The sequence below is a fragment of the Caretta caretta genome, chromosome 9 (assembly GCF_965140235.1).
Source record: "Caretta caretta isolate rCarCar2 chromosome 9, rCarCar1.hap1, whole genome shotgun sequence".
Classification (NCBI taxonomy): domain Eukaryota; kingdom Metazoa; phylum Chordata; order Testudines; family Cheloniidae; genus Caretta; species Caretta caretta.
The window spans coordinates 98,352,984-98,372,342 of NC_134214.1; the positions used below are offsets into that span (position 1 = coordinate 98,352,984).

The window sequence follows — 19,359 nt, forward strand, 5'->3', positions numbered from 1 at the left end:
GAATCTCTGGTTTCTCTCAATACTGAAAAAATTCTGAGCCAAGCAAAGTCACTTGCGGAACCACAACTATTCCCATTTGCCACTGATAATGCTAACTCCTTGGGGCAGGCACTGGGCAACAACTCTTGCTCTGTTCTGCAGTTCTAACTGCTACGCCAAAGTGAGGTAGCACCATGGCCTGCATAGCTCTCCGAATGTCTGGTTATCGTAGTGCGTTACTGCTGGCAAGGGACCGGCTTTCTTGTTGTCTGGCCGCACTGTCTCAAGCACACTGTAATTGTTAGAGAGATGAGTTCATCGCCTATTTCAGGTTTCAATCAACCCGGTTACCAAAACAAATGACTCCCGGTTTGTAATAGATATATTAGTTGTTTGTCTTAACGGGTAGAAAAATACACAGAACGTTTCACCACATTATAGCACTGACCTAGCCTAATAAATTGCACAGCCTAAGACCGTGTTTACAGTAATTTCTATGGCGATGGAACATATTGGTATTGCAGATCTAAGGCAACCATGAGTTCAAGGATGTGGCACAACACCATCTGTGATATGCAGCAGCCGAAAAGCAGGTGCAAGACATGGCTTTAGTTCATATACGCCATGAAATCCATACTGCTACGCTGCCTCATCCCAGATAAACAGAACTGGAAGGGATAGAATCCTCCTCTAGTAAGTTTCATGATATTTTAATAAGCACTATAAAGCACTTTTTACTCAGGGATCTCAAAACTCTTTACAGACCCTAATGCCCCACAAAGTAGGAAATAAATATCATACCCATTTTACAGGTGGAGAAATTATGGCACAGATCAGTTGCATGACTTCTCCAAAAATACATCAGCAGTAACACCACTGGGGAGTGGGGGAGGGGAATCAATTGACTTACTCCAGTGTATTTAGCATATTATAGTCTCCAACGCGTGGCATTCAAAAAAGAGTCAAAAGAAATGTGTCCATTTTGCCCTGTCCCAGAAGTAGAACGGGATGAATTTCTAATTCAAAATATTTTTTCAACAAAAATGGCTTTTCCATCAAAAGGAAATTTCTGTGGGAAATGTCCATTTTCAATTAAAAAAAAAAATCAGGTTTTTCCACCACAAAAAATAAATAAATCAGTTTTCGGCAAACTAAAAATCTTTGGCTGGTCAGATAAACATCTTCAGTAAAACCAAATCATTTTACCCAACTTGCCCGAGCTTTTAGGCTTTCAGGATCCACAAAAGCATTCAGTTTTCAAACCAAAACCTGAAAAGTTTTATAGAGAATTTCTAATAAAAATTATTTTTTTCCCATCAAAATATTTGCAGGACAGAAAAATATTTTCTGACCAGCTCTATCTGGAAGTCTAAAGTTCTAAAAGATCCTGCCAAATGAATCACTCCAATGTGCATTTTTAAACTGAGAGACCATTCTTTTCTTTTGAAATTGAAGAAAAGGTGTTGTTTCCTTTACCTCCGGCCCCGGGGTAAGGTATTCAAAAAAACACTTATTCAGCAAAGCACTTAGGCATGTGCTTAAGTGCCACTGATGTGCTTAAATACTTGGCTGAATTGGGGCCAGACCTAAAAGTCAAGAGACCTGAATTCTAATTTCCAGACCTGCCACCTACACTGGTTTTATATTGGTGTAACCCCAGTGACCGCTATGGAGTTACTCATTATTTAAACTGGTGCAAAGGTAAGGAGAAGCAGGCTCAAGAGCCTCCCACAATACTAGGCAAAGCAATAGACAATAGTTGTTCAGTAACCTTGAAACCAGAAGCAAAGGTAAACCAATGCAGTGATGTTTTCCTGAATCAGAATCATTATCAATAAGAACCATGAACGGCCTCATTCATCTCAACATGGTGTTAACTCTAAAACCTAAAGATTACAATAGAAATGTCAACACTTAACTTCAGCAGGAATATACAGCTAATGGGAACAACCGCAAACTGCTTCTCATGCCTCCCCAAGTCCCAAAAACTCTAACTGTGTGCTACTGAGCTGCCAAACCTATCGCTTCACCCTTGGCAACATCTACACAACACAATCATGCATTGTCAGTACAAAGATCTGCAGACACTGAGCACTGAAAATGTGTGGGAGATTCAAAAACACCCAAATAACTAGCACAAGGGGCTGCTGCACTGACAGCTGTTCATTTTCACTGCAACTTTTTCCTTTTTTTTTTTTTTTTAAAGTAAATGAAGCTGCCGCAGGATTTCCATTCTGCTGCTCCAAATGCCACAGAAGTTAGGTCCAACCTTCTCCCAAGGACCCAGGGCCTTGGATGTGAGCGAAGGTGGACACAGGAATGTGATGGTGCTGGTTTAGCTCTCTGTGATCTGTTTGGCCACCTATGAGCTTGGCATGATCTGAGTAAGGAGAGTTGAATTATTTCACAGTGTCAGCTTTGATATATAAAACCTCCTAGGAAACGTCCAAGATTGTTACAATTATTTATATGTTTATGTACTTGTTTAAAATATAGATATGAAGGGGGTGGAAAATCTAGCAAACAAAGGAACTGTACTGATATTCCGCAATTCGGAACAAATCAGCAGACTTGAAACAGGAGATGATGATTGCGCAGAGGTCTCAATACACTAGGAGTAAAAGACTAGATCTCTGCAAATAAAATATTTCACTGGACCCTACCAGTACTGACTGGTGGAATTAGAGGAGGTATCTGCCTGTAGGTGATGAAACACTATATGACAACCTTCAGTGGTGACCATTAAGCTGAGCTGAGCTTTTCCAGGATGACTTGCTCCAAGTTAAATTATTAAATACAAACCTACAAATCAAGACAGACTACTGACTAGCGGGCTCTGCTACACACATGCAGAACCATGAACTCGGGGCCCCGTCCACAGCTCCAGCAAAAAGCAAAGAGTAAAAACAGAACACATAAGATACCTGAACTGACAGAGCTACATCTGCTGATGTTTCTTGATATTATAAACAACAGGCCGTTCTTCCTGTTAATAAAGTTGCCGTGTAGTTTCACCTCAAAAGGACCATTGGGGGGCAGGGGGGGGCAACATAACCCTGCCATAATCTCGTATATACAGTAGCAAATAACCTATATTCAATTCAATTAATTACATTGCATTCCCTTTATCTGAACAAGATTACAGGGTAACCTTTGTGTCCGACAGCCAAAAGGAAATGTTAAATCCTTCCGAACACAGAAGTTGGTGCAATAAAAGATATTACCTCAACCACCTTGTCTCTCTAAACACACAGAAGGTAGTTGGCCCATGTATATACATAAATAATCTGATCTAGGACTCAAACACAACAAACAGCTTATGCTATTGATTTATATCTCATAAGCTACCGTCAACAAGTCTGGATCCAGGCAGTGCTTGAATAGGAGACAACTAAGGGATGTATAAGTGGTATTGGTGAACCAGTAGCTATCATTCTTTCTTCTGAGTCAGTACTGAACTAATGCCCCAACACTGGCTCAGGGATCATATAGTAAATAGAAACAATTTTAGTTATTTGTTTGATGATAGCACCTAGAGGCCAGAGCCCTGTGTTCTAGGCACTGTACAAAAGCAAGATACAGTTCCTGTCCTCAAGAGATCACTTTGGGATTATTAAAGATCCTAACACTTTTCATGAGTTGAGGGTGATATTACACTGATGACCTGGCAAATTCCAACTCAGGCAATCAGTATTCCGCCTACCAGCTAGACAAGGAATATTCTTCACTTCCTGTCCTAAATGGATACACTACTACATAGCAACTGTGTTCCACTCCAGAGGTGGCTGCACTTCAGTGAGGGAAGAAGTGATAGCTGTGTATAATCATATATCAGTGTTGTGTTTGCAAGGCACTCTAGGTACCTTCAGGATGCCATATAAAACGCTAGCTACAGAGAGGGCAAACACAAGCAGTGAGCTGAAGTACTGCACAAAGGAGAGAGAGACAGAAACAGAGATCAAAATGAAACAGATTTAAACAGGAAGATGCAGAAAAGAAGGTACAAAAGAGAAGTCATAGCAAGCTGCCAAAAGGCTGGAAAGATAATGAGTGCTAAGGCTGCCAGGTCAGGCCCAAAAGTGAGTCATGCTTAGTCTTTGCACTAATGGTTACAGAATCACAGAATTGTAGGACTGGAAGGGACCTCAAGAGGTCACCTAGTCCAGTCCCCTGCACTCATGGCAGGATGAAGTATTATCTAGACCAGGGGTGGGCAAACTATGGCCAGACTGTCCTGCCCGGCTCCTGAGCGCCTGGCTGGGGAGGCTAGCCCCTGGCCCCTCCCCCGCTGTCCCCCCTCTCCCGCAGCTATGCCGCAGCACGGGTAGCGTGGCTTGCGCCCGCCCACCTCCCAGGCTTTCCAATAAGCCAGTCCTGCTGCTCTGAGCAGCCTGGTAAGAGTAAGGGGATGGGGGGGAGGGCAGGAGGTCCTGGGGGGCAGTCAGGGGTCAGTTGCACGGGGTGGAGGTTCAGGGCGGCACGGTCAGGAGACAGGGAGCAGGGAGGGTTGGATGGGAGTGGGGTCCTGGGGGGGCAGTTAGGGATGGGGGCCCTGGAAGGGGGCAGTCAGGGGAGGAGTGGGGGAGGGATGGATGGGTCGGGGAGTCCCAGGGGGCCTGTCAGGGGGCTGGGGTGTGGATAGGATTCAAGGCAGTCAGGGGACAAGGAGCAGGGGGGGTTGGATAGGATGTGGGGTCCCAGGGGGAGTTAGGGGTGGGGGGTCCCGGGAGAGGGCGGTCAGGGGACAAGGAGCAGGGGGGGTTGGATGGGTCGGAGGTTCTGAGGGGGGCAGTCAGGGGATGGGAAGTGGGAGGGGGCAGATAGGGGGCGGGACCCAGGGTGTTTGGGGAGGCACAGCCTTCCCCACCCGGCCCTCCACACAGTTTCGCAACTCTGATTTGGCCCTCAGGCCAAAAAGTTTGCCCAACCCTGATCTAGACGATCTCTGGCAGGTGTTTGTCTAACCTGCTCTTAAAAATCTCCAATGATGGAGATTCCACAACCTCCCTAGGCAATTTATTCCAGCGCTTAACCACCCTGACAGGACGTTTTTCCTAACGTTCAACCTAATCCGCCCTTGCTGCAATTTAAGCCCTTGTCCTATGGCTTCTTATCTTATCCTCAGAAGATAACACGAACATTTCTTTCCCTCCTCCTTGTAAAAATCTTTTAGGTACTTGAAAACTGTTATCATGTGTCGTCGTCCCCCCCCCCCCCCCCCAGTCTTCTCTTCTCCAGACTAAACAAACCCAATTTTTTCAAACTTCCCTCATAGGGCCTCTTTTCTAGACCTTCAATCATTTTTGTTGCTCTCCTCTGGACTTTCTCCAGTTTGTCCACATCCTTCCTGAAATGTGGCATCCAGAACTGGACACAATACTCCACTTGAGGACTAATCAGTGCAGAGCAGAGAAGAAGAATTATTTCTAGTGTCTTGCTTACAACACTCCAGAATGATGTTTTGCTTTTTTTGCAACAGTGTTACACTGCAGTGTTGATTCATATTTAGCTTGTGATTTACTCTGACCCCCAGATCCCTTTCTGTAGTACTCCTTCCTAGACAGTCATTTCCCATTTTGTATGTGTGCCACTGATTGCTCCTTCCTAAGTGGAGTACTTTGCATTTGTCCTTATCAAATTTTATCTGATTTTTCATGTAAAAAACATAAAGAAAGCGGCTGACAGTGTACTAGTTGACAGGGACAGCCAGTCCCAAGTTAAACAAATAGTGACTGCTGATAATCCTGCCAAGTTTGAATGGTTCCCACAACTTTGGGCTTTTCTTTAAAGGAAACTCATTAATTCTTCCCTCCTACTCCAATCTCCCTTCATCCATGGATAAGCTACCCTAAGTGTTGGTGCTTTCTATGGCTACCCCTGGTAGGAAGTGGGGGGTTGGCCTGAGACTGCTGGAAGCACCCAAAGATTGATCATTCCCAAATCAGAGTACTGGGGAAGATTCCAAAGCCAGATCCCAGCTTGGTAGCCAATCAGCAAGCACCATGCAGGGGAGGGACGGGGCGGACAGGGATGGGTTTCACTGCCCTGCTAGCTACATCTCCCTTCTGGAGGGCAGCAAGGCACCGCCAGCACACTGTTTTTGAGGTAGGCGTTGGGGGTCTGTTGAGTGGTTTCTAGCTTCTGCCCAGACAACTGTGCTGCAAAACAAACACTTAACAGCAACTGGCTAGCATTCTCTGCTATTTAAACTCCAGTGTGATGCAAACAAATCCATGCATCAACCAAGCCACTTCTCTTATTTAAGGAAAACAACAAAGCTCCCATGAAAATGGAGTGTATCTAGATTTCTGTGCTGAATGCTCCCCTCCCTCTCTTCCTCCCTCCCTCCCCACCCCCAGCTAGACCACGGGAACATTTCAGCACAGACAGAACTTTTACATTCGTTTTTTTCATTAACCCTAACCCTAACCCTAACCCTAACCCTGTCCACAATTAACCTGTTTGTAAAGTATTTATTGTGCAAATGTGCCATTAAACACCAGCACATGCCTCTCAAGTGCCTCTCTGCTTTGTCCCAAAGTTCTTCACACAACGCACAGTCAACCTGTGGAACTCCTTGCCAGAGGATGTTGTGAAGGCCAAGACTATAAGAGGGTTCAAAAAGGAACTAGATAAATTCATGGAGGATAGGTCCATCAATGGCTATTGGCCAGGATGGGCAGGGATGGGGTCCCCAGCCTCTGTTTGCCAGAAGCTGGGAATCAGCAACAGGGAATGGATCACCTGTTCTGTCCATTCCCTCTGGGGCACCTGGCATTATTCACTATCGGAAGACAGGATACTGGGCTAGATGGACCTTTGCTCTGACCCAGGATGGCCATTCTTATGTAAATTTCCTTAGGTTCCATGCCAGTTTGCTGTCTCCTTGCTTCTACTGTTGAAACCATTTACATTAGAAATAAAGACTCATGGACAAGAGAGATCTATACACCCTAAAAAGGGATGAAGCACACAGCATGATAAGTTTCCTGCATGAATATTTTGGTGAGCCTTGTTTTTGATCTTTGTCACATGTTGTGTTCTGCATTGGGCCCGGCAGGCTGAGAGGTATGCATCAATATCTGATTGTTTTTTAATCCCACACTAAATTTGAGCTCACATTTTGATTTTCTGAACTGGATTTGAATTCATCAGGACAGGCTGTTTGCCCATCAGCAGATAAATGCTACAGCTCACTTCATCGGATGCATACTGTGGAAAGTATAGAAGATCTTTTTATACACACCAAAATGGGTGTTTACCACTACAAAAGGTTTTCTCTCCCCCCACCCCACCTCTTCTGCTGGTAATAGCTTATCTAAAGTGATCACTCTCCTTACAATGTGGCCCAACTTGATTATCATACACATTGTAAGGAGAGTGATCACTTTAGATAAGCTATTACCAGCAGGAGAGTGGGGTGGGGGAAGAGAAAACCTTTTGTAGTGGTAAACACCCATTTTTTCATGCTTTGTGTGTATAAAAAGATCTTCTATAATTTCCACAGTATGCATCTGATGAAGTGAGCTGTAGCTCATGAAAGCTTATGCTCAAATAAATTGGTTAGTCTCTAAGGTGCCACAAGTACTCTAAAATAAATAAATAATAGATAGAGTTGAGAAATAACAAACCTCAACCCTATTGTCCCTCTGCAAATTTGTGTACACAGAGTCACTCCCTTACCTCTCTCTAAAAGTGCAAAGTTTCAAAAAGTTCAATGAATAGAAGATTGTTGGGAGCGGAATAGATCTGAACAAGGAGAAGAAGTCTGGAGATAAATGTGAGAAGCGAGGGACATTTGCTTTTTTGTTAAAATATTATATGTTTGCTGTGGAAGAAAAAAAATCCAGAATACTTAACGTTGTTGTTTTAGTTAAATAAAACAATGTAAATGTCTGTCTGGTGATGTTCTCCTAATACAGCATGGTAAGAAAATCCTCCAAATACTAATGATTAACCTGTTGAATTGGAGACAGTTCACCTCCCAATGACTTCATAAATATCTGCTTCAATTACCTTCGGTAAATGAAATAACCAAACAATCATTCATTTTCTGATATAGCTGTAAAACTAATCTGAAGAGTTTTCAAAATAAATCACTGTTTAAAAATGTATAGTGTGTACCTTCTAAAAATGAAACCTACATCCATCTCTGAGTTGTGAAGAATATGTATTAAGGTTATAACAACCAACAAGAATGCATTTTTATGTAGAAAACCATGATTAAATTGAGTCTTCCTGACTAGTGATTTAAATCAAATCCACTCTGTCTAGCACACTCCCTTTGGAATCAATGGGTAGCCCTGACCCCAAGAGAATGCATCTAGCTGTGGCTTTTTGCTTTAATAGTGCAGCAGCAATGCAAAACAAAGTCTTTGAAGATATTTTTAGAAGTGAAACAAACCAAACTTCTGGTGAGAACTGTTAAGCGCTGACAGGACGTGTCTAAGGAAGGTGGCAACATAAATATCACTGATAAGAAACTAAACAAACAGTCCCATCTCTTCTCCCCATCCCCACCACATCCACACCCCCTGCCCTGGTATTGCAGAATTGGCTCTATTGTCTCTGAACACACCCAGCAATGCACACTCACGCATCTCTGATATTGCTTGGGTCTTTTTCTTCGGTGCTTCAAACGATCATTTGTGACCTACTTCAACAAGAAGCTTGAAACATCCGTCCTTTGAGCACTTGCCAGCTGATAAAGTTTCCCATAAGAAACGATACACCCAAGACAGGCTTTGAACCGAGGGGCTGAAATTTCCACGCCTTCTATTTTTTAGAGGGCAGCATGAGCAGGGCTACGGGTGCTTACAATACCAAAATATATGGGCATGTCTACACTGCAGTTGCGGGGGAGAAGGGGTTTGGACTCGAGCAGCTAGCCTGAGTAGCAATAACCACACTGTAATTTTTAGCACACTAGCTTGCGCAGAGCTAGCCTGAGTCAGTGTGCCCGTGCTGGGAATCACCTCTCCCAGCTGCAATGCAAACATACCCTATGCGGCTTTGCAATGGGGACAGACACTCGACCAGACTAGCAGAGCACTCCCAACTCTGTGACAAGAGCCAGAGATGAGCCTAGGTCCCTAGGACTGCAACTGCTAGCATTTTTAGGAAGTCCTCTCCCCCAGCTCCCCAGTGCACGATCCCTAATGCAGCTCCACTGTTGGGGGCGTAGTGTAGACAGGACTCAGGTGTTTTTGCCACCATGTCTTCTAACCCGGAGGGCTGAACTGGTACTCAGACGGTGGGGGTGGAGGGACTTCCCTAAACATGAGTGGAGATGATGCTTTAGAAAAGTGACTGGTCATCTTAAAAGGCAAATGCTCCATCTAACCCTCTTTCTCTAGTCCTGTTGAACGCCAAGGATTTTCTTTTACCCTTCATTTTGTCTGGCACGCTTTCCCTCACCAGCATGGACAATTATACTCTTTCCATCTCTCCCCTCCCCTCCCCCCAGGGGAGAGTTATGCTATAAAGCTGTGCTAGAGATTCTTTAGGGAGGTTGCATCTCTAGGACCCCAATCAGCTCAAGACAGTCAGGTTAAAGCCTTCACTACCAGTTCGGCACCATTTCTAACCAGCTCGTCATTGCCTAGCCACCTGTGGATGTACCACGTGTAGAGTCAGCCATAACCAGCTGATAAAGGCACTGCCAAGTAGTAGCAAAGCTGTGCCCTTACACCATGATCGTCTCATGCTGAAGCTGTGTTAGCCACACATGCTGTGATTAAACATGGCTCCTACTACCAGTTTCACTTGTAGCCTTTGTTCACTCTCACAGTCTGTCTTTCTTGTTTGTTGGTTTTCCCTGCTCCTTGATTCCTTTTTCCCACCTTTTGATTTCGGATGATTAGGGGGCTGGGGCACATGACTTACGAGGAGAGGCTGAGGGAACCAGGGTTATTTAGTCTGCCGAAGAGAAGAGTGAGGGGGGATTTGATAGCAGCCTTCAACTACCTGAAGGGGGTTCCAAAGAGGATGGAGCTAGGCTGTTCTCAGTGGTGGCAGATGACAGAACAAGGAGTAATGGTCTCAAGTTGCAGTGGTGGAGGTCTAGGTTGGATATTAGGAAACACTACTTCACTAGGAGGGTGGTGAAGCACTGGAATGGGTTACCTAGGGAGGTGGTGGAATCTCCATCCTTAGAGGTTTTTAAGGCCTGGCTTGACAAAGCCCTGGCTGGGATGATTTAGTTGGTATTGGTCTTGCTTTGAGCAGCGGATTGGACTAGGTGACCTCCTGAGGTCTCTTCCAACCCTGATCTTCTATGATTCCATTGTTTCCACCTCACGCTTTGTTTCAAATCCCTACTATATTCCATACCTTGTTTCTATCAAACCTTGTCACCAGCCCTTATTTACTGCTGCCTTTCACAACCTCCCATGAATGTTACTTGCATGTCTGCTTCCCCACTTCCAAGCCAATGGCTTGTTTTGCGTTTGCAGCATGCTTTCCACTGCAAGGGGAGGGCTGCAGTCAGATCCATTCAATTTTTGCCAGGGCTGAGCCCCAGCACCTCAAGGCAGCTCATAGCCCTGGCACCTCTGGCGCTTGGCAGTCCATAGCCCAGCACCTCTGGGCTTGCCACATCAGTTAGAAAGTAAAAAAAAAACCTGCTTGAGCCCTGGCACTTCTTTCATTACAAATTAAACACTGGGTCAGATATAGCTTCAAAGGCCAATGAGCTAGACAAGTGGAGTCTGCAGAAGGGGAAAAACATTCACTAAGTGGGAAGCAAAAACAAGCTGCAGATGAGGAGCTTTGCACACAGCCTCTCTTCTCATGTAAACCCTTTTTCACCATCTTAGCAATCCAGCTAGTTAGGGCCAATATTTCTCATAGCTTTATCTTATGGATCTGCAAAAGGCCATTAAAGCGCTAAATCAGCAAGGGGCTGCACACCCCCAAAGTGGTACTGAGCCCCCGCAACTCCTTTTGAAGAAATTGACTGCAATGGCATTTGCAGTGCCCAGGACTGGGCCCTTCATTCTTTATGTTTGCGTTGTTCTGGGGTCATTTAACGTCTTGCTGTATTGTTTTTTTAATCAATGCCCACTGCCTCAAAACAATCAGCAACCCTACAATAACAAAGCAGCATATACACAACTGGGGGTGTATGTGGAGGACGAAGGAGACTGGGTCAGGAAGTTGATTTTAATGTGAAGCAGTTGGGGTGGGCTTGATTTCTCTTTAAGGAATATAGATGGATTGATTTACATTATGGGAAAGTGCAATGTAGCAAAATCATTCAGTGCTTCAAAATAGCCCATGGGAGGAGAAAATAATTGGAAAGCACAATTGTGTCATTCACTTCCCAACTAGGGCCTGATCCCTCAAATAGTTAAATTCAACAGGAGCTCTCCACATGCAGGGGTTGCAGAACAGGGCCCTGGATGTGAAAATGAATTTCTATCAATAGGAAAAGTCCTGTAACTTCAATTAGCTCATGGGATAAACTTCCAAGGTAAAGGAAAGTAAACACTTGGCTGTCCTCAAAAAAGTATCTTACTCGCCAAACATTAGTCCATAAACATTGGCAGCTTCCAGGTTTGCTTTTCACACTGAACCTTATGGGTGAGTGCCAGGAAGTTGGTGAGCTTTGCCAAGTGAGAATCTAGAGGGTCTTTCCCCCCAAAGTTCTCTGGTGAACAGCTTATTCTCACTAGCCTGGCAAGTTTAGGCCCCAATCATGCAAGTCTTAAGCACCTGCTTAATGAGACAACACACTGGGTGTAAAGTTAAGTACATGCATAAGTCTTTGCAGGCTCAGGGCCTTAGGGAATCTGCAGTCCAAACCTGCCGGGCACCTCTATGTTTCTTCAAAGGCAACAGCAGTTGGGGGCATTCAAAGCTTTGCAGAACCTACCTATCTTAGGTACTTATCTGGCCCTTATCCCCACAGCACCTGAACACCTCACAATCTTTAATTTATGCTCACCACTACCCTGTGAGGTAGGGAAGTGCTATTATCGGGGGCTGAGGGCCCAAGAAGATACATGCCTTGCCCAAAGTCTCTCAGAAAGTCTTTGGTGGAACAGGAACTTGTACTCAGGTCTCCCAAGCCCTAGAGCAGCACTCTAACCACTAGGAAATCTTTCCTCCCACAAAATCACACCCCCAATTGCAAGGCGACTTTTGAGAGATCTGACTCCAGGTGAAATCATATCATGCTTTTATTGGTCCAGAAATGACGTGATTTCGGTATATATGTGGGTAGAGGTGTAACAGCCCTTATTTGTGCAAAGTATCTACTGGCTTCAGATGAAATGCTGGGGAAGCAGGGACAGCTGGATCAAGGCTAAAATATGGCACCGCCCTCCAGAAGTATGCGGTGAAAATGGAAACATGCATTTTATCTGAACATTTAATCCTTCAGAATCCTGGTATCTCAAGAGACATCTGGTTAAAATTCCTTTCCAAATCAAAGTAATCTAAATGAAACATGCGGTGTTTCTTCCTCCCACAGTCACTCTGCCAAAATCAGAACGGGAGCGACTGAACTTGGGCATTTCTGTTGTGGTTTCTCCAGCCCCTTCTTTTATAACTAGACGTAACACATCAATAACATGAACTCAACGGTTTTGTTTGTAAAGCGTAAAATGTCTCCTTTTGCAAAATCACAAGCCCTAATTTGGTAAGGTTTACAATAACAAAAGTACTTCCATTACCTTTGCAAACAAAAATGCTGCCATGTATCCAAAAGTTACATAAATACAGCATAGTTACACAAAACATCACTGCTTTTAAGTGCTATACACAAGTACAGTAGCTCTAGAGAACACTATGGGCTAGGAGTACGGGGGGATCAGAGGTATGTTTTCAAAGACGCCAACGCACTAACTACAGGTCACCTTAAACAAGGACAGGGGACGATGCTGCAATGTTTGCACCTCAGCAGGATGCCACATGGTAACTTTTCAATATCCTGGCATGATACAAATGCTGTTCCCTAGAACTCCTGTGGCACATAGGGTCCAGAGCCGTGGATCCACCCTGATTCCAGCTACATACTGTCTAGTCAGTTCAGTTAGGCTCAACTTGCTGTAAGAGGCAACATGGTCTCATTTAATGCCAGCTCTGAAATGGACTCACTATGTGGTCTATGCCTCAGTTTCCCCACATATAAAATGTGCATGGTAATATGCACCTGTGTTGGAAGCTCAGTGTGTGTCCATCACTATGAGAGTGGAAAGTAGAGCCGTTTGCAGGACTATTTTTTTAATTCCACTCCACAATACCCACTCCCACCTGCGCCTGCATTGTTCCTTGCGTTTTTATCTCACTTCCACCTGTAAAAACCTTAGATCCCACAAATCCCACAAGAGAGACAGATTCCCCTATGCTATTTTTTAAAAAAAGTTGGTTTATATGCACACATTTACAAAATTCAGACACAATTTTTACCACTAAAAGAATAAAACAAATCTTGCTTAAACCATGTAAAAAATACTTTAAGTCCTGCTACAATAGACATCAAATCTCTTTGTATTCCTCGCTTAAATTTAAGTATTAAAAACTTTATTTAAAAAAAAAGAAAAACTTGATTTACGTTGCTGCAATTCTATTTATGACAAACTGACAAGAGATTTAGTGTTTTCTTGCAAATTGCCAGTCTGTTGGTTTTTTCCCCACTCAATCCCAACCGCAATAAAGTACATTTTATCCTCTTCTGCTATTATGGCAGTGGGTCCTGTGGGACCCGTGGAATCCTAGTTCTGTTGCAGGGCTCTAGTGGAAAGTGCTGAGAGAATAATTTACCACCCAGAATATTAAAACTTCAGCAAAGGAATATAACCCAAGTGATTAAGGCTGGAATTTTCAAAGGAATTTAAGGGGAATGAAGTGCCTAAATCCCATGGAAACACCTTTGAAAATCCCAGCCTAAAAGTGCATCAGTAGCCTAAGTTATTGCTGATGGGAGGGTATAATCTAGGCTCCAATACCATATCCAGCCTGCAGCATTAGAGATCTGTATCACAGTACAGTCTAGAATCCACAGTCCCAGATCAGCACCCCAAGTCAGTCGGCACAATACAAACACAGCACATTAGCAGTACCTGTAATGATTGTTTCTGAGTTACTTCAGGGGAAGGGTGTCCACAGCCTTCAGAACCCTGAAGTCCTTTCTATAGGACACAAGTTTCTCGGCAATTCACATGTAACACAGAAACAGTGATGGGAGCTGTACACCCTAAAATGGAATAAGCCCCTTGTAATGTAAGCATTCGGAGCCTGAAACATTAGTTTCTTGGTGAGAGAGGGAGTTTTTAAAAAGTGTACATTTGTTATAGCTTTGTACAGTCCCTAGTGCGATGTGGCTTGGAGGGTCAGCACTACCTCAAAACAGATACATGACAATTTATAAAGTACTGTCCTAAAATTCAGATCAGCATTAGTCCCAGGCAGGTCTATTACTATAGTATCCAGCTGTTCAGTGCTACCCCTAATGACATGTCTACTGAGCTTGTTCATGCCATACAGCTGGATAATATAGGTGGGTATGGTTTAATTAAGACACAGTTTCCAAAAGAAGTGACAGATTTTAGTGTTTTAGAGTAGCAGCCGTGTTAGTCTGTATTCGCAAAAAGAAAAGGAGTACTTGTGGCACCTTAGAGACTAACACATTTATTTGAGCATAAGCTTTCGTGTGTTTATTTTCAAGAGCTTGAAAACCTCACACATCATCCCTTTTTTGGACAATTGCCAATATTTACACACAGAGGCAGATTTGCACCAGCATATATGGAAGATTGCCATAATTCACTGCAAAAGTAGCACTTCTGTTAAGAAACACGTAAAGAGCCCAATCCAATAGTCCTTGTTCAGCCAAATCTCCCAGGGAAGACATTGGTAGTGTGGCTAAGAAATGGACTGCACCGTCAAGCCCAGAGTTGGCACATAAGCCTACACAGATTCATGCTAAGAACTGAGCAAGTCATTCTTTGGTTCCTCTGGCTTTTTATTTTTGCATGTATGATGTTAGTGTAGAAATGCCTTCCTGCATTTTTCTAGCAGTTATCACACAAGATTGAATTTTTATTGACCAAAGTTCTTGAGCAGAAATTAGAAATTGGGCTGCATTCAAGAATGCAGCACTTGGGGGGAAAAGGCTGTTGTCTCACTTCTTTAAAAAAACAAGGTAGAAGTTATAAATTCCGAAGCCATATTTGGTTACATGTATCATCTATTTACTCTGAGGTGGTTTGCACATATCACGGTTTAACAATTTAATCAATTTCCTCTGCTGTAGAGTACAGATCCATCTCTTCGTAAGGACTTTTCAGAATGAAGATAAAAAAATAGATCGGCGAACAAACCGTTTTAGTCTGATTTGTGAATATTCTTGTTACAGTCTACAGTTTAATTAATTAAAATTAAGTTGGTTATATATTCACATGACCGCAAGATCAATTTCTAGATGGCAAACAAACTCATACTTGCACTCCTAAGCAAAACATGATGCTGCAGCCATAAAATGTGAACAAGACAGAAATCATATTCATTAACACACCTTTTGCCTGCTTACTAAAGACTGGAAATAGAGGTCCCAATCCTGCAAATACATCTGTGAATAATTTTACTCATGTGAGTAATCCCTTTGAAGTCAAGATGACAAACCTTGTCTCTCTAATATCCGGGGACCAATACAACTAGGACTACACTGCCTAGGTGTAAAGTTATTCTCAAGTGTGTTTGCAGGATCAAAGCCATGAACATGTTTCGAATTAGCAGGACTGTGTAAGTATCTAATGCCATAATGTGGGGAGCAGGAAGGGGGGTACAACAGACATTGACTGACTTTTTAAAATTATTACCTGCATTAGCATTGCAATTATATAGTCATATATAACCAGGTCTAGTTTTCACAGCTTACTTCCAGGTTTCACTGGGCTGCATTACCCCGTATTTAAAAAAACCTAATAATCATAAAAAGAAGAGGAGGACTTGTGGCACCTTAGAGACTAACACATTTATTTGAGAATAAGCTTTCGTGGGCTACAGCTCACTTCATCGGGTGCATAGAATGGAACACAGAGTAAGAAGATATGTATATACATACAGAGAACATGAAAAGGTAGATGTGTGTATATATATATATATATATATATCTTCTAACTCTATGTTCCATTCTATGCATCCGATGAAGTGGGCTGTATCTCAAATAAATGTGTTAGTCTCTAAGATGCCACAAGTCCTCCTTTTCTTTTTGTGGATACAGACTAACACGGCTGCTACTCTGAAACCTAATAATCATAAAAAGAAAAGGAGGACTTGTGGCACCTTAGAGACTAACCAATTTATTTGAGCATGAGCTTTCGTGAGCTACAGCTTATGCTCAAATAAATTGGTTAGTCTCTAAGGTGCCACAAGTCCTCCTGTTCTTTTTGAGAATACAGACTAACACGGCTGCTACCCTGAAACCTAATAATCATATGATCCCTGAAAAAACAGTGGGTTTGGGGTTCCCCCCACACACCTATTATCAGACGTTTCAGGCAAGTCAACCACCCTTTTGCCGCTTTCCTACAGGAACGAAGGAAGCCAGCCCTAGATGCAAAGCATTGCTGCACAGCAGCAGGTGAAATACTTGCTAAACCCGCAATTTACTGTCAAATAAAGAACAGGCTCCACCGACACCCGAAAACCCGTGATCTTGGCTCGCAAAGCCGCCGCCTGGCAAGAGGCTGCCCCGAGCTAGTAGACAAAGAGGAGGCAGAAGAGAAGCAAACGCCTGGACGCTCGGCTGCCGAAACCCAGCCGGCACAAAGACTCGCGGCGCCGCTCTCCCCGGCGATTCCCGCTGGAGCGGAGTTGCTCGCCCGGTGCGCTTGACACAAGCCAGCCCGGGCAGAGAAACTCCCCCCTCCCCAGCGAGCCCCCCAGCGAGCCCCCCGCTCGCAACCAGGGCGCCCTCGCCCAGCCCCCAGGACCCGTTCTGCCCAGCAGGGATGCTGCGGGCAGCCCCCTGCCCAGCTCCCGCAGCCCCGCAGCGATGCTAGAGAGCGAGAGACTCGCGCACCTTCTTGCGGGCCGGCGGCGGGGCTCGGGAGCGGCGCGGCTGCAGGAGGGCGCGGCTGGAGTGAGCGCGAGCCGGGAGCCGGGCGCCCGGGGAGAGCCGCGGGGTGGGGCGCGCGCGCGCGCGCGTGCAGGGGGCGGGCGGGGGCCGCGCGCGCGTGCAGGGGGCCCCGGGGCTTGCAATGGGCGCGGGGCATCCCGGTGACTCTCCGGGCTAAGGAGGGGGCTGCTCTGAGCAGGCTGCCCCTGGCCGCGGAGGGGAGCCCAGGCTGCAAGGGGGGGGGGCAGGGCCCCGGGAGCAAGGAGGGCACCCCCTAGAGAGAGGGCCCAGGCTGCTGGGTGCGCGGAGCAGGGGCCTCCTCCCAGGCTTAAACTGGGGGTAGCCAGAGCAGCGTCCAGGAGCAGTGGCACCAGGAAAGCAAGCTAGGTCTTCGTCTGTACAGCACCTGACACAGCGGGGCCCTGCTCCTTGCCTAGGGGGCCTAGATGCTACCCCAAGACAAGTAAAGGGGCAGTCGGGCCTGGCCGACCCCTCACCCTGCCAGATCAGGGGCGTTAGCCAGCCTTGAAGCCCTTCCCGCTCTCTGGGCGCTGCTGGGTACCTGCTTGCCACAGAATAGGCACGGGCCGTGCTGGTGTTTTAGACTGTACCCAGGGATGCTGCAACAGGCATTAAATATCATTAAACAGCTTCCATGTATTTAACAGACACCGTCTCGCCATCTGTGCCCAGGCTGCGTGATTCTAGGTTGGTTATTCAGCAACGTAGCCCAGGCACATTGTCCGTAACGCTGGGGACCATTTAGCTAATTCAGTTACAGTAGGAGTCAAACCCGTCGGTCCCACTAGAACTGGAATACATTAATTTTCTGCTATTCCCAAGTTCTTATTTTCCTAGCCCCGTTTTGCAAGAAGATGCAGTGCAAACAAACAGCATATTCCCTCTCTGAGGGGAATTCACCTGACTCAGCCATCAGCCTCCGCTGCCCATCCAAACATACACTAAAGCTTTTACTGATGGTTCAGTTGCATTATGTTTCATCCTTGGATTTGTATTCAGAGTTTCCAGTACAGAGAAATATGTGTTGTTTAAATAAGAAGCCTGTAGGGAATGAACAAATCCAGACTCAAGAGAGCACAGCATAAACAAAACTCTGAGAAGAAGAGATATTATTTCAAATGGTATACTTAGCTCATTAAAAGGAACAGTATCAGGTTAAAAAAGATTGTGTCTGTTTAAACAAATCTCCTTACCCATGTTACTGACACCACCTTTGATCATTAAATCAGAAAACATCGACATTTGCTTTTTGCTATTTATTCTGCTTGTTTTCTACTTTCACCCAAGTTGGGCTACAAAAATACATTTGTCACATTCACTTTTGTGAAAGCTTTCCTTTGTGGATCTCATTTTGCTGGGTGGCAGGGTGCAGGGAACTTAGTGTTTCATTTGTCTTTTGAAAAAGCTTTTTCAGTGCCACAGAGTCATGGGCCTTCTGACAATCAAAAGGATGGCAGAGGGGCCTGTTGCTAGGGCTGGGACTCAGGGGACCATTGAAGGATCAGGGCCTACGTGTCCCTGGAGGGATGTTTGTTCATCTAGTAAAAGGAAACTGAAACATTGCCATATTGTCAAAACACACTCCTCAGAGTAGCATTTCCATTTTCCAAGCCCTTTTCATTTTACTATTATTCTCCAAAAAAGCAGGGGACTTTTGCATAGTCTACTAACCCACACAGTCAAGATTTAACAGAGTTCCTCCTAGCATGTTAGAGAACATGCATTAGTTGTGATGATTGATGGTTCAAGGCCCAAATTATCATTGCTGAGAAAAGCATTTGCCACACACACATAAAATACGAGTGTTTGAAATACCAACGTTTTTCATACCATAGATTAGTTGAAATTTAACCTTCTGTAGGGTCAAAAATGTGTATTTTAACTTGTAAGACAGTGGAATAACTCAGCAGGAATGAAAGACATATGTAGTCAGCAATGGGCTTTTCTCAAGGATTACTGGCTGATGAGAGGTCAAAATAAAACAAGATGATGAACAGAAAACTCCCCTTGCCTGGGGCATGATGCCAGTCTTATAACCAAGGCTGCCTTTGCACAGATACCCTCCATTATCTCTCTGGTAGATGGGGAACGTTTCCTGACAATTCAAGAAGAAGGGGAAAATTAAATTAAACTAGCAGCTGACACACTCAAAACTACTACAAGGAATTGCTTTTTCACACAATGGACAATTAACCTGTGGAACTCACTGTCACAATATATCACTGCAGCCAAGACCCTTGGTGGATTTTAAAGGAGGATTCGACATCTAAATGGACAACAGGAACATCCAGGGT

General features: G+C 44.6%; 1 protein-coding gene across 1 annotated transcript in view; it reads right to left on the reverse strand.

The window, feature by feature from the left end:
• The window catches only part of FHL1 (four and a half LIM domains 1), a 65,209-nt gene extending 48,107 nt beyond the window's left edge, over positions 1-17,102 (reverse strand). The window contains exon 1 of the mRNA XM_048863941.2: positions 17,009-17,102. The gene's annotated coding sequence lies outside the window, so the exon portion shown is untranslated. The remainder of the gene's footprint in view (positions 1-17,008) is intronic.
• Between the last annotated feature and the right edge of the window lie 2,257 nt (positions 17,103-19,359).